General features: G+C 50.3%; 1 protein-coding gene across 2 annotated transcripts in view; it reads left to right on the forward strand.

Annotated features, from left to right (window-relative positions):
• UACA (uveal autoantigen with coiled-coil domains and ankyrin repeats) overlaps positions 1–8,860 on the forward strand; it is a 93,550-nt gene extending 84,690 nt beyond the window's left edge. Inside the window, exons 20-21 of one of the 2 annotated variants that reach the window (XR_008311360.1) lie at positions 2,840–2,947; positions 8,054–8,860. The gene's annotated coding sequence lies outside the window, so the exon portion shown is untranslated. Of the gene's footprint in view, positions 1–2,839; positions 5,609–8,053 lie in introns of those variants that run through there. The other variant, XM_053271696.1, reaches the window with a different exon arrangement.
• Positions 8,861–11,335: the final 2,475 nt, after the last annotated feature.

The following is an 11,335-nucleotide window of genomic DNA, read 5'->3' on the forward strand; positions in this document are numbered from 1 at the left end:
ATGAGGATTATATTGGAGAAATGTGATCAGGCTCCCCAACTAGAATAAATATTCGTAAAATGCAGAAAGTCATAAATAAGCAAGCAGCAATATCCTGCTGCCGCCGAGAGACATCATTTCCATCTTTAAGAGCTGAGGAGGCCCCCGGGACTGGCTGGGAAAGGCCCGTCTGGCCGAGCTCTTTATGTAAAAACAAACAGAAGCATCAAACGAGCATTGATTTCCTCCACCATAGGAATGATTCACTCTTCAGAGGAAGTTTTGTGGTGGTGGAAATGGGAATCCTGGGTTTGCTGGCAAGTGCAGGGGCCGAGGGCCCGGGAGAGATATTGGGCTGCCCCCTCCAGGCCAAGTGGAGTCGACTCCCACCCCCCACGCCCTGCTAGGGACCCCACAGGTACAAAGTAGTCTTGTCAGTCCTGGTGCTGCTTTAATCACGCCACCCCTGTGAGTTAGGCAGGCTGCTTCTAATCCCACGTGACAGATGGGCCTTTGAGGCTGGAAGGGGAGGGCCATGGAGAGCGCCCTCCACGTGCTCGTCCCAAGAAGAGGATGCACGTGAGGGTTTATTTATTTCCCAGTTCGTGGGGGGTGGGAGGGAGCCAGAGCAGCCCAGCCCCTTTGGAGAGGGCTTGAAATGCCGCTGAAATGTGTCGCCAAGATATTCACTGGGGATGATTATGCTGGGATGCTGCAGCCACTGGAATCCATGGTGTGCTCCAAGCAGCAGCCCACCGTTCACCCAAGGGTTGTGCTGTCTCTCCGCAGCTGTTTGCGGGGGCGGAGCACGCATGCTTTGCCCCACCAGAGTCAAACTCTGGCCTAAATTCCAGGGAAGGGCCTCTCTCTGCCTGGCACGCTGGGCACGCCACACCTGCTGAAGCCGAGCAGCGGCTTAGTCCGCAGGCGACACACCTGCACTTTCTGGCACGGCTGGACTCCCCTTCAGGCTTTTGATGACCGAGACTTACATGGACAGAGAGCTGTGAGCCCTCCGTCCTAAGGAGGCAGGGCGGGGGAGGCTCCTCTCTCTCCTGCCCCCCCAGCCAAGAACTGCTCTGCCTGCAGGCCGGCCATTTGCTGACCATGCAGCTCTACCTGTCGAATGGCCAGCCTGCAGACAGAGCGACTTTGGGGCCGGTCGGGGGGAGCAACCAGCACTGCAGCTGGGAAGCAGAGGCAGCTGTGACTCCCTTGGTGCCCCTGGCCCGAGAGGACGAGCCACTCCTCCTTCCGTGGTCCAAGAGAGGGAAAGGAAGGGCAGGCAGCATTGCTGGTGCTCAGGTGGCCTAACCTGAAAGGCACAAAAAGGCACAGAAAAAAGGGCCCAGGTTCCTGTGGAGAAAATGTGTGCCGTTATTAAATTAGATGATGTTTTTCAAAGGAACGACACACCGATCTGTTTCATCCCAGTAAATATGTAATTTACATTTAATTCCGAGTAACCTTTCCAGGGTTGCTGAGGTGTGAAAGAATTTAATGACACAGCGCCACGTTTATGAAGACGCCATTCATATTCATTAGACTGGCACATTAGCAAGCCGGCCTGTAGTTGCCGTGCTGATGGATGAGCTTTTGGTGGCTGCAGTTTACAGGACAATAACAGCGCAATGCAGCGGTGCTGGCTTCCAGGCACCGCTGAGCTGCACAATATTGTCCAGAAAAGGGTGGCAGCAACTTTATGATCGGTTTCATTTTAAGAATGGTGCCTCCTGACTCTGTCGTCATCTATGCAAGGCAGCTTACAAAAGAGTCAAAAGACAAGAAATCGGAACCAGAATAAATTCATAGCCAACAGAAGTGCAGTTAAGGGACAGGACAAAGGATAGAGACCAAAAGGGCTGTACTAGCTGGGAGAACATTGGCAAAGAGACGGCCAGCCTTGGGTCCTGGAGCATTTCCAGATGGGGCTTTTAGCTTGCATCTCCTCCGGAATGGAGGGTGTGCGTTCACATATCGGCCAGATTTACCCCAAAGTCCCTGTGATCTCTCAGGGAGCACTCCAGACACGATTCGGGTTTTTCATTGCACATTAGAGCGTAATCCAAATTATGACGGGCAGGGCGGGGGATCCACTTTTCCCGTCCGTTTTTGGGGGCAAATTTGAACTCGCAAAAGAGCCTTGTGGTAAACCCGCAATAAAGCCTGCTGTCTGGAAATGCTCCTGGGAGAGCTTTTTGTGGAGAGTGCTAATCTGGGTTTGGTTTTGTGGTCAGCCCTGATGATCTAGGCATTGGTCCAGTTGGGAGAGGTTGCTACCAGTTGGTTCGCAAGTCAAGGCAACCCCAAGCCTGAGATTCGAGAGGCGGGGTGTGGTGATATCACATGGCTGCCAACTCTTGATTGGCTCCTCCCCTCCTTCCAGGCCAATTGGAGGAGGTAGAGCAGGGCATGAGCAGCACATACTCACTGAAGAGTGGAGGAAGGAGGCAGCGGAAGTGGCCAGGCAGCTAGAGATTGGGCCACTTGCCCAGAAGGCCAAAGGTGGCTCTCCAAAACCTGAGTCTTGGCTCAGAAACTTGGGATCTGGCAGCCCAGTTGGCCTTACAGATGGGCAAGATGAAGCAGCCTGCTTCAGGTAGTGGATTGGTCCAGCCACTGATTTCTAATGATTAAAAACAAAAATCAAACTCAAATTGTACTAACATCCAAGAATCACAGCAAAAAATAATATCACATCAGAGATTCACCTAATTTTTTAAAAATCATTAAAGATCAGTAGCTGGACCAATTTACTTAAAATTAAAGACACAGACTCCTGCCTTCTCCGCTACCTGTGTGCCAAATTTCAGAGCTCAGTTATTTCCACGTTCTGAATTTTTCTCTCTTTCCCCCCTAGAATTGGGATGTAGCACTTCACAACAGTAGCTGGCACATTGAGTTGATCTTGCGTGCTGGTACTCTGATGCATCAAAAGAAAAAGAAGAAAGAAGAAAAGAATATACAGGTATCCCTTTATTCACTATCTAGGCCAGAGGGAAGAACACCAATGGGAATTAGGTGGGTTTCTGTGACTTTACACTGTGCTAGAGCCCCACTTCATTGCTAGACACATTGAAGTGGTGGACGGCTTCTGCCTTTTAGGACCGACCATCAACAGTAAAGGATCCAGCAGTCAAGAAATACAAACAAAAAAACAAAATGTTGTGAAAACCCTGTGAACTTTGCATGAGAACCACCCTGAGAACTATCTCCCCCCCTCCCCCGGCCAAAAAAAAAAACCCGCAGTGAGAGTACCAAAGTTGTTTTGGATAATCACTGCACTCAGTGGCTGTAGACAGCTTGGAATGATCTCCTGTACTGAGATCCTTGTGCAAATACACCAGAATGTAGACACACAAAAAACAGATTTGAAACAAAAAAATGGGTACCACACAGGTGATCCTTGCCTACCTGGGTGCAAGGTGAGTGCACCGATTGGAAGCAGAAGGTAGGCACCCCACCTCTTCTGGAACCCTATTGGCCAGAAAAGGGCAGGATGGATTAGAGGAAAGCCTGCTGGGTGAAGAAACCAATATTTGAAAAAATGTGAGGAAGTGTAATGTCAGTGGCCCCATTTTACCTGCTAACTGAGCCAAGAGGCACCTTTTAAAGTGATGACTCTCTTCTATTTAGCAGGGGGAGAGCAACTGGCCCTATCCAGCCCCAGCACAGCATCCCTCCAGTGGCTGCTGCTGCTGTCTACTTTATATTTCTTTTTAGACTGTGAGCCCTTTGGAGGCAGGGATCCATCTTATGAATGTATTATTGTTTTCTCTATGTAAACTGTTTTGGGAACTTTTGTTGAAAAGCAGTATGTAAATATTCATATGTTTGTTCACACTTGTTAATGCTTATTGGTGCTTATATGCGCTTTATATACTCTTGTCCTGACGTATAGCACTTTACACTGTAGCAAAGCCCCCAGTCTGGGAAACCTCCAGATTTACAACAACAACAACAAATATTTATATGCTGCTTTTCAACATAAGTTTCCAAAGCGGTTTACATGGCAAAATAATAAATAAACAAGCATCTAATTGTACTTTTGCCTTCGTGGGCAAGCCGCTGGCTGGAATTTCTGCACCAAGGCGTTGTGGGCCATCTCTGCTAAGGCCTTTTCCATTTGATCACTCCATGAAATGGATTTCCCATGAATGATGGCGTAATATCCCAATATCTCACAATAGATGGCTTTGGTGGTCCCTGCACAGGGGCACAAAATGGGATTCAAGGGCCATGGAGTATATTCACAGACAAAAGCCACATTCATCTATGTTTTTTTCTTCAGCTTGGAATAATTAGGCATGTGATTTTCAAAGTGATGCATGAAAAGCAGGACATCAGTTTGGAGGGGAGGCTTAGTGTGGGCAGCAGGCCTGGTGCAGTGGCCATCCTTGCAGCTTTTCATTAACCCTCTTGTTACATCATCCAGAGAAGAAAGGTGAAAATGTTAACAGGCTTGTTTTGTGGTGGCAAGGAGATGCTGTTCGAGAGAGCCCTGGGCACTAGCCCACGTGTGCTCCCAAAACTGAAAATGGAGATTGATTACATTTCATTTGCTTTCATCCCTGAGAAGCTGTTTGTGTCTCCCAAGAGGTTGCGTTCAAGTCGAAGGGGAAGGAGAGGAGGATTCAGGGTCGGGAATAATCACACACCCAGGAAAAAACAAGAGAGAGTCTAGAGTCAACTTAAAGAGGAACGCATTGGTTGTGACCCGGGCTTTGAGAGGTGGGAGCTGGTGCTGGACTTTCTTCTCACGTGCTCTGCTGGAGCTGCTAAAGAGATCCTGGGGAGCAGTTCTGGTCAGCTGTTTGCCTGCACTTGCAACTTGGCCAAGGACCAAGCCCATGCTGAGCATGTCCTCCACATAAACGGTCTTGGTAAGATTCCCAGGGAAACTCAAAGCCGCAAAGACAGAGAGCTAGAATTGAGTCTGGGCTTTGCTGGGAAGATCTGAGACTGCAGAGTTCCCAGATGTAAGTCCCCACATGTGGTTGGACTACAACGACCATCGCCCCCTGCCACAATGGCCGAAGAGCTGCTGTGCAACGACATCCGGGGGCCCAAAGTTGAGACCCCTCCCTTGACCCAAGAAGGAGAGGAGCTTGATCAGTCTCTCTGTGTTTGAAAGAAGTTCAGGTTGCACAAACTATTATCTCAGAACTTGACAGCTGTGGCTTAAACAGAAGGCAGAGAATCTGCTGGAGCCAGAGAAGGCAGAAGGCTGGGAAGCCGCAGGGCCTAACCACACTCTTTCGCTGCATGCAGACCTCCGCTTCTTCCTCTCACAAGCCCTGACAGCCGAGAGATTCTCTAGTATTGCAGCTCCACTGGCCCCGCTCCGCAGAGGGCACCGTTTGAAGCCCTGGGAAGGCTCTTCCTGTGCCAGTTGGATTCCCTGCTGTCCGTCTTCTGAAGAAGCGGCGGTTCTCAGGGCGGCAGGGCCTCCTTTGGCCAGGACAGATGGACAAGACCTTGGAAGGGCTCTCGCGGCCTGAGTCAAGAGCACACTTTGGGACTTGCCAACCTTTGCAGTAATAAAACACAACGCTCCTTCAAAAAACCAGCCCCCTCAAGGTTCACAGGGCTGGTACAATGGTTACGCTCCAAAGAACACACCCAGCTTACAGGCTTATGATCGCCGAGGCGCTCCTGGTCCACCTCTGGGTCGTTTGCAATGGACTGGGGAAGGCTTTCTGACGGTTCAAGAGCAGCACATGAAACGGCTCGGAAATTTACAGTTTTTGATCTCAAATGGTTACAGAGAGTGACAGCTCCCCCCCCCCCAATGGCCCCAACATGCAGGGTAAGGGCCTGATTGGGATGCTCTTTGGTGGGTTTGTTCACATGACTGCCGTGCCAGCAAGGTAGGAGACGGGCCTGGCTTGGTTGGGAGAGCCGGGCACCGGTGTTTGCTCAAGCAGGGAGAGCGATGGTGTGCGAGGCGGCAGCTGGGGAGGACGGCTTTCCCTCCTGCCTAGCCGGGAAATGACTTGACTAGCAAGCCAGAGGTTGCCGGTTCGAATCCCTGCTGGTATGTTCCCCAGACCATGGGAAACCACTATATCGGGCAGCAGTGAAATGGGAAGAAGCTGGAAGGCATCATCTCATACTGGTCAACCCCTCCTGTATTCTACCAAAGACAACCACAGGGCAGCTCCGTGGGTGCCAGGAGTTGACCCTGACTCGATGGCACAACCACTCACTCATCGTTCCCAGCTGCCCCTCATGCACACGGTCACTCTCCTCACCTCCTAGCTTAAATGTTTGCAGAAACACAACTGGAAATTTCCCCTGCTAACTGAGCAAAGAGGCACTTTTTAAAGAGGCGATTCTCTTCTATTTAGCAGGTGGGGAGCAACTGGTTCTCTCCAACCCCAGCACAGCATCCCTCCAGTGGCTGTTGCTGGTGCCATTTTTTTACAATTTTCTTCTGTCCTCCAGGAACTTCAGTTTCATCTCCATTTCATTTTTTTCTTCATATTGAGCTTTGAACAACATTATTTTAGCACGTTTTTATTCTCCTCCTCTCCCTCCTGCTCCTGTAAAGTATTCTGACAGATTAAACGAATGCATTTAAATCTGCCAAACCAAATCACTTCCTCCAGTCTCGGTGCTGAATATAGCATCCTTCCATGCCCTTGTTGCTAAAATATGGTTATTATTTTTTTTCTGAGCAGCGCAGAATCAGTCATACATCGGCAGCTGATATGAACAACACTTCGAAAGTAATGGTGTGTTTAAAGCTATTTGTGCCTCTTTGCAGAAGAGACGCACCATTCAGTCCTTAGCAGGTTTCAAATGGGAAGCAAGATTTTTTGCAAAATGGTGCTAAATATTTCAGGAGACGACGACGTGTTTGAGAACATCACGTTCTTGAGCTGCTAAAACTTGTTTGAGAAGCCAAGACCAAATGTTCTCGGATCTGGTGTTGGAAAGAACGAAATTGGCTTCAAAACCACTAACTTTTCTGAGTGTCGTCATCCCCACGCCCCTGCAGTGCAGTCATCCTTTCAATCAAGTTATTTTTCTTTGTTGCAATCAAAAAGCCTAGGCTGGCTCTGTAAAATGGAAGCAAATAATCCTAGGATTTGACATCTGAGGAATAACATAGATGGGAAAAGGCTGAAGAAAATGAAGTCTGGTTTAACTTGGAGAAGACCAAGCTGGAATGAAAGCACTCTCCAAGTATCCTGTGAATGTATATGCAAAGATAGAACTGTCTTCTGTTGGTTCAGACTCTAGGTTCATCTTCTCAGCATTGTCTGCACTGACTGGCAGCAGCTCTCCAAGATTTCAGGCAGGAGTCTCTCCCAGCCCTGCCTGGGAGTTATTCGCACCTGGCTTCAGGCTTCGGGGTAAATGTTGAGTGAAGCCGCTTCGAACTACACTCACAGCATCGAGGGAAGCAGCCCCTCCCCTCTGCTCCCGGGTTGTGTTTTGATGCAAGTTCACAGGCATGACTCCGTGTTTTCCTTCTAGCTAATTGTGGGTGGAGAGAGTGAGAGCATCCTAAAGAGCGATGTCTGCATTTCTAAAGAGAGCATCCCTCCTCCCAAGCTAATGATTCTATGGCAGTGCCTCTCCCTATGTGCTCTGGTGTTTTTCAGGAAAAGTAGCTTAAAACAAGCATTTTAAAAATCCGGAAATACGTCAGACGGGGTGGAGCTACCATTGGGTGAACAGGTTCAAAGAACCCAGGCCGCGCCCAATCAGGGGCCACACCTCACGGCCCCGACATGCCCCCTGCATCTGATATCAGATGTGGGGGTGCTGGTTTAGCTCCCGGGCGGGGGCCGCACGGCCCCCATTCGGGAGTTAAATGGCTGCTGCGTTTGTAGCGTGGCCAGGAGTGGCTATTCCCTACCTTTAAGGCAGGGAAGAATGCAGCACTAGCCCAAGCCGAACTCCCGATGGGGCCGTGTGGGCCCTTTGGGAGTTAAATGGCCAGTGCTGCGTTCGCAGCGCTGCCAGGAGCAGCTCTTCCCTTGAAGATCTTGTACCCCTCACAAGCTGTTCCCCTCCTCGAGGTCCAGAATTAGACAGCTCTCTTCTCTTCTTCCTCCTCTAGAACCCCTTGGTGGTAATGGACAGTTGCATTTCAGAACACGGTGAGAGCAGCAGTCTTCTGCTAACTCCTAAATAGACACGTTCAATTTAGAAGCTGTACTTTAGAAGGCTACCAGCTCTGGCGTGTGGTTTATTATCCCAGCAGCAACTTGACTACAGAAGGCCACGAACATGCAGCCAACTCTCAACCCTGAAATAAAGTGGCCAGATTACAAGGAGGTCCTGGGCGTTCTGGGATGGCAAGAAACTCCCTACTATGCTTCTAAAACCATCCAAGACCTTGGGCACATTTTCGGAATTGGCATGTGCATTTTGGGGCTGATGATGCAGAGAGAGAGAGAGAGACTGACTCTGACTCTGTTTTCTTTGGCAACGTGTGGTTCAACTGCCAGTTTGCAAAACCCCTGAGCATTTAAAAATAGAAGGCCAGAACTCAAGCCCGCCTAACACCTAGTGAGGAGCAAGGCTTGCAGGTGGGAACCTGCGTGCTGAGCTTTAGAGCAAATGTCAGTCGAGAAAGAGGGCAGGCTTCATTGGACGCTGCACGGAACAAGGCCCCCGCGAGGGGAAGCCAACACCCGCCCCCCTTCACTGCCTCCTGACTCAGTGATGTAGAGCGGAGTACATGTTGGGGTTAGCTCGCGCTCTTCTTCCTCCCCACAAGAACCACACCAACTTTCGAGCGGAGAGGCAGGGAGGTGGGGGAGAGGAACCGGCCAGAGCCCAGTCTGTCACTTCAGTGCTCCTAACCACATCAGAAGCTGCCACATGACTGCTGACAGCCTGAGAGACCTCCTGAGCTTTGGGGCTTCTGCGGGGGGGGGCAGAGGGAGGGACCCATGCACTGCTGGGAGGGGGGCTGGCTGACCTGCACGTGCACAGCAGTCGCTTGGAAGAGGAAGAGCAGGTGCTGAGAGAGAGCCCAGCTCTGCAGAAGCAAGCCGGAGAGGGCAGGATCTCCTGGCCGGCACCAGCAGTGGTGTCTTCTCAGAGCTGCGAGGCTCTCACCCTGCCGCCCTTCATGGTCAGGTGGCCACTCAGGTGCAAACAAAGGGAGCTGAGAGGGAGCAGGGAAGCCGTGTCGGGCACGATGGGTGGCCAGCCTCAGGTGGGTCTACAGCTATGGTGGGACCCCCATTCCCATCACCCCCAGTTGCCCTGTGGCAAGGAATGCTGGGAGCTGTGGTTCAGCAAGGGCTGGAGAGCCTCCAGTTGGCTGGCCGGCCATTTTGAGGAGACAGGGAGGGCGTGGCCTGCCACCCCCATGGCGACCTCTAGAGGATCCACAGAGGGAGCCTGAGAGCCTTCTGAAGCCATGGTGGCCCCTCCACCTTCTTCCGCCTCCCATCGTGGAGCCTTCCTTGCTCTGCCTTGGAGTGCACGGCAGCTTCCTTCGATGCATGGTTGCTTAGGCACTCGGCTGGTTCTCTGGTGCTGCCATCCTTCGTTTCCTCGGTTGTTATAGAGAAGCCAGACAATCTCATTGCCAAATTGGTGCCGTCCGCTGCTTTTCTGTGTTTTTTCAGACCGGATTTGTGGCCTTTAGACACACACACTTACGGACGCCTGTCTGATGTGGATAGTTCTTTTCTGGTTTCATTTTTCTTTCCTAGTGAAATTGTGCTATTTTGCTATAGAACAATGAAATATAAAATCATGGGGGGGGGACCTGTAATTAAAGATCCTTCAACAGAGGGAACATCAGTTGCCTAATAAAGGGGCAATTAAGGGGCAATTCATCTCTAATTCCATGGCCATACACAAGCAATTAAAAAGGCAGACTCTACAAGGAGGAAACGTTTATTTAATATTGCTGGGAACGTTTGCTGGATGGGATTTGCTTACGAATGAACATTACCAAAGGATCTTGATCATGGGGAAAGATATTGCTGGACAGTCTCGCAACAGATTGAGTGCCATGTGGAACCACAATTTTCCACCTCTCGCTGATTGTGGAGATCAGCACCTCAGTGGTGCTAGGCTTTAGTGTGGATGCAACCCATAAAAGCTGATTTGGGGTGTCTCTTTCTTAACTCTCCCAATTTGGGCAGGGGAGGTACCAGAGGCCCTTGGCCAGGAGAGAAGAGCAGCAGTGAGAAACATTTCTAGCATGGGCCACCGTGTCTCCAAGCTCTGGTTACAAAAAGGTGTCACAGCTGTGAGAAAGCAGGAAATGAAACTCAAGTGTGGCTCCAAGAGCTGCGTGATCGGCAAGCACACAGGAAGCAGAAGGCCGGCTGTGGCTTGTTTCCACCCCTCTCTCTGTCTGTGGGTGTTTCTCAGGATGGTGCACTTGGGCCCGTGCTTTCTCTTCACGCATCTCGGGGCAAACTCATGGGCTCCTTGGGCTTCCGGGCCCATTTCTGCGCGTTTCCTTCAGCACGGAGCTCTGCAAGAGAGGCCTTGCTGCCGGTCTCTCCTCTTTGAGACCTTGCATTTTGCAGAGCAGGGCTTGGGGCACCACAGCTTCAGAAGAGTCTCCCCTCATCTAGAAGCCCAGCAAGTCATGACACTGGTACACGTTCTGTGATGACCTTATTTCCCTGGGAGGATTAGTCTGAACGTGGTGGCTATGTGGATGTATGAAACCTCTGCTATGGCATGTCCTGGTTTTGTTACGGCTGATGTCTCCCTGCCCGCCCCACCCCAAATGTCTTCATTCTACATTTTTTAAAAACCAGAATAGTGATGAATACACTTTGATCAAAAGTAGTCTATAAAGCATCTGTTCTATTCTGTGGGTGTCTCCACTCTAGAGCCCTTTAGTACTGCAGAAAAACAGTTTCTCTGCAATTAGGTGGAACCAATTTGAACCCCCCCCCCCACACACACACTATTTTGCTATTGTTAAAAAAAAAAATAAAAATGAGAGGAAATCAGGCAAGAAAGACACACTCCCTTGTGAGAACAGGAACAGACAGGGGGTAATTCACAGAGAGGCGATTAAAGGGGCAATACATGACCCGCCCCCTCAGGTGTGATCAACAGGAAGCAATAAAATAGGCTGAGCTTGCAAAGAGGAAATGTTTAATTTAAAGGCACAGGAGCCCTCAAAATCCTTAATAGTGCTTTGTCTACACTGGGCAGATTGGAGCTGCAATTGCATTTTGTTACAGAAGAGGTTGCTACAAATCAGGTCTGAAGGAAACCAGCAAGGGAATGTGGAGAACTGGAAGTCAATGATTTGGAAATGGCCTTGGGTGCAGGTGCTCCATCAAAGGTGACTGGAGAGACCATGACAATTCCAGGGAAAAGAATTTGTGTCGGAGCACCCTGGATGTCG

This window comes from Hemicordylus capensis, chromosome 10 (assembly GCF_027244095.1).
Source record: "Hemicordylus capensis ecotype Gifberg chromosome 10, rHemCap1.1.pri, whole genome shotgun sequence".
NCBI classification, from domain to species: Eukaryota; Metazoa; Chordata; class Lepidosauria; order Squamata; family Cordylidae; genus Hemicordylus; species Hemicordylus capensis.